The sequence below is a fragment of the Theobroma umbraticum genome, unplaced genomic scaffold (genome assembly GCF_002168275.2).
Source record: "Theobroma umbraticum cultivar Fairchild unplaced genomic scaffold, ASM216827v3 scaffold_67.0, whole genome shotgun sequence".
NCBI classification, from domain to species: Eukaryota; Viridiplantae; Streptophyta; class Magnoliopsida; order Malvales; family Malvaceae; genus Theobroma; species Theobroma umbraticum.
In genome coordinates this window covers 4,921,052-4,925,515 of record NW_018397262.1, presented here as the reverse complement: position 1 = coordinate 4,925,515, position 4,464 = coordinate 4,921,052, and the positions used below count along the sequence as shown (strand labels likewise).

The 4,464-nt window shown below is 29.0% G+C and overlaps 1 pseudogene; it reads right to left on the bottom strand.

The window, feature by feature from the left end:
* Positions 1-494: 494 nt before the first annotated feature.
* Positions 495-3,488, bottom strand: LOC149527000 (serine carboxypeptidase-like 44; annotated as a pseudogene).
* Positions 3,489-4,464: the final 976 nt, after the last annotated feature.

Below are 4,464 nucleotides of genomic sequence, written 5' to 3'. Positions count from 1 at the left end.
TTATTGATTTTTTATAATTAAATATATAAAATTATTAAATTAATTAAAATTATTTTTTTGGTTCATGGGGCTGGCCCTGCCCAGCCCACATCAGCCCACTAATTTTGTGGGCTGGCCCATTTAGGCCTAGTTCAAATATGGGTCAAAAATTTTCAACCTAACCCACTCTATATTTAATAAAAATGAATCGACCCGATGGGCTCGGCCCATTTTGACAGGTCTACTTCTATATATATGGTGAAAAAATTTTCTTTGTTTTTTCTTCTTCATCTAGTCCAACCATTACTACAGCCTTTATGTATCCTAACAAAATGCATAATTATTGAGTATAGAATAAAATAGCAACACTAAAATTAAAGCAAAGATCTTTGTTCATAAAACAATGCTATTTTATTGCAACAAAATATAAAATTACCGTGATTTTTTTTCATTTTTTCTTTTGAAAAAAGAAGAAAAGAATATCAGACTTCAAGGTCTTGTTGGAATTGACTAACTCAATGCGATCGATTAATTACAATATTTGTGAAGATAAATTAAGGCGGTTTTGCAAAAGTCACATGATGATTAGCCCTTTTTACAGTCATCAATGTCAGTAAATTGCCGTACGAGCACATCCAACCTCCACCATGTTCATTAATAAAAAAAAAAAATTAATATGGTATCAATTAGGAAAAATGATAAATAAATAATTAAAATAGATAAATCAATAACGTTGTTTTCATGATTCCAAGCTTCATCTTTTGTCAAATTCAAATTCATGTCCTTGGCTAACTTGTTTACATGGTTTAAGGTTCCAACTGTTGGTTCTATAGCATCTTGGTCTCCACTGTAACATGATATTGGACAGGAAAATAAAATAAAAATGTCAACCAGAGAATTTCTACTTTAGTTATTTACTAAAACTTGTTTTAATTTTATTTTTATGTAATACAAACCTGAATATTGTAATAGGAATTGACTGTTGGAGAATTTTTTTTAAAACAGGAAGTATGGCAATGTCTTTATCAGCATCGCTATATTTAAGACCACTTTTCCTAATAGATTAAGAAGAATTCAAAAGGAAAAACAAAAGGGTATGACCATTAGTTTCGTGTCATTGGACTATTTGAACACAAATCTATTAACAATTCACACTTGTCTTAACGATCATCACTCTCTTCAGAAGAATTGAGATATAATGTTCAAAATCAACCTCACTTGTGCACAGCTCGTATGTATCAAAAAAAGAATTAACATAGATCCCACCATGTGCCAAAGTTTAATACATAAGAGAACTTACTCAAAACAACCCTTCCATTGATACCCTAAATTGGTTCGATCCATGAAAAGCTTTTTGAACTTTCGAAATGTTGAAATAGAAATCTACCTTAAAAAAAATACACATATCTATTTCATAACTAACCTTGATAACCTGTAACAACAGGAAAAGGATTAATATATCGAACGCAGTAAAAAAGAAGAATGAATAAGTTTCACATTAATATACAAATAAACAAGATGAATACTTCTTTTCCTAACACAAGGTCTTCCCAATTTTCATTACAAGATGCACGGCGAACATCAAAGTGGCTTGCCTTAGCTACATTAATGGAAGATACAACAAAAGCAGCCAATTCGGCTTTATCCATGGCTTCTTGGCATAATTTGGACCATTTGGTAGCATTATTGGAATAGTTGTCTTCGTCAATTCCATTGCATTCTTTCAAGATTTCTTGGTGCAAGTTAATATTAATCATCCCATGTGATCAAAAGATATCATATATTGCAAGCTTGTCTAGTTTATTTCAAAGAAGCGGATTCCCAACTATTTACAAATCAAAAAAGAAAAATAAACAGACTTAAAATTGTTAAGAAAATATTTCATTGAGACAACTAATTAAACAAAAGGATTTAGAGTTGTTAGATCAAGTTTCTTCTTACTGCCAATCCTCTGATGATGAACTTGAAATTGTTTGATTGTTTGTTGTATTCAACCAAGGCATTGGCCAAATTGGGTATGAAGTGTCCTGAACCAAACATTAAACTATTATAAGGTAAATGAAATATGTATTTAGGGACCAATTCTTCTCATTTTTCATTAACATTATTTAAGTCTTCATCAAATCCTAAAATCAATTAACCTACACTGAACTTATTTGACTTTAAGATGGAAAAATAAAATGATTATTTTTCGAACCTGCATAGCTTGATCCGTCAAGATATAAATCTCTAGACTTAAAATTGGGATATTTTTCAAACCATTGGAGTATGAATGTAAGTAGGTCTTTATCTGTAAGAAACAATGAAGGAAAGTTTTACCAAATGTTGACAAAAATAAAAGAAAATAAGGAAAATATTGGGTTGAACACTTTTTGTCATTTAGTCAATACATACAAATAAATGTTGCTACCTAACCTTGATTCATCAATCAAAATAAATACCAAAATAAAGGTGTAATTGAAAAGCTTAACCTCCAGCTAGCCAGATAGTCAGAGGTCAGTTCGCTAGATCGTTTTCAGCTTTGACAAAATAATAGAACAAACTTTTACCAGCATTGTCATCAACGTCAATGTAGCCAGAAAATTGCCTGGAAGTAAAAAAAAATATATTGTTCTCCAATTAACGAGACTTGGAAGCTCTTGTTACTTTACTGTTTTCTTACACCACTCTTCAATATATTTAGAGTAATTACTTAATTAATATTTATATTATAGTCAAATGCTCAATTTTATACCTGAAGTTAAAAAAATATATAATATGGTACTCCAATTTTTTTTATTTATTAAATTACACCTTTTACTAATTACTTTGTTAATAAAAAACGCGCGCCATATCTTCACCACACTAATTGAAAGACAAATTTCTCTTTATGACTTAAATTGACTTCCAACAAAAATTCGTTAATTCTCTTTGGATTTTCTACCATTATGGTAAGAGGTTAATCATGTAAATTTGATCTAATTTTTTTTTAATTTGTTTTTACCGTTAATGTTAGTGTTATAGGGCAAGTGGTATTTACTCTTTTAGTTTTTTGTGAGCTTATTCATTTTTTTTTTCATTGAGAATAAAACTTATAATTAAAACATTATTAGTGTATATATTTGATATATTACTTAAACATTGATGTTGAAAATTCAATGCTAAGGGATCTAAGATTTTAAATGAGAATCGGTTAAAAAATAAATTTTTATTATTTCAGAATATATTATTTAATTTGATTAAAAATGATGAAATTATATATCTCAAATTTTATATATATAATAAAAAAAATTAAAAATTATAAAATGACAGTCGTCATTGCTGTCATCACTTTCGATCCGCTTCCATACGCTCAACCTATGGAGCTTAGACAAAAAGTGTAATCTTTGAATGATACCATCAAATTCTCGAATGGAACCAATGATGCTTTTGATGGTGAGGATACAAGCCTTGCTTTCATGGAGCCAGCTGAATCTGACAGCCTCCTTAACCCATCGAATTTGGCCTACTGTAGCCTCTGCAGATATCATCTTTTTAGTATTGGAGCTTACTGGAATTTGCTCTCAATTCTTCTGAGTCTCAAGGTAGGATTGAAGATGGAGAAATTGTTGTATTTATAATTTATCTAGTAGAAGATTAAGTAACCAAAAGGTTAGGCAGATCCAGCCGCCCTTGCTGGTGAAGTTCAACCGATTTTAATATTGAAAGCGATAGGTTGGGATGAAAGACCAAACTCCACCCATTGTCGTTACGACGCCGATGACATTATTAAAACAAGCTCTGAAAGGGAAATTTTAAAGCAAACTGGCTTCAAGGAGAGATTTTAAAGCTTTATCAGGTTTTCAAAATAAATTTTAAGTTACTCAAACTTGAGAGTAAAATTAAAAAATAAAAAATATTTCTTAATAATTCTATCACAGTATAATAGTAAACTTCGAAACAAAGAAAAAAATAATTGATAACAAATTTGAAGAAAAAACAAACAAGAAAAATAAATTTACAATAATTAGACTAAATTTTATTTTTTTAAATCTTTTTTAACATAAAAAAATTAATAATAAAAACCCGCGTAAACTCCGTGTAATACGCACATGTCATATTCTAGTTTTAACTAAATTCCTTTTCTTTTTCAATAAGAAAGGACACGTACTCTTTATACAATTTTGTTTGTCCACTTTCAGGAAATATCAACAGCAACAGTATACAAGATTTTGCACTCGTCAAACCACGCTTGTATCTCCAGAGATGATTAAAGTGGTGTTTGATATTTTATAATGTAATATAATTACAGGTAATGTGATTGCAAGTAATGTGATTGTAAGCAATATGATTGTAGAAAAAATAACATTATAGTGTTTGGTATGTAAATAAAATAATAATTAAAATGTAAAAAAATTAATATTGTAACCTTTGGTTTACAAGTATTTTGCTGAGAATATAATGTTAATTTTTAAAATTATCTCTAGTTATTAAAATACAAGTTTAATATATTTATATTTTTTATTA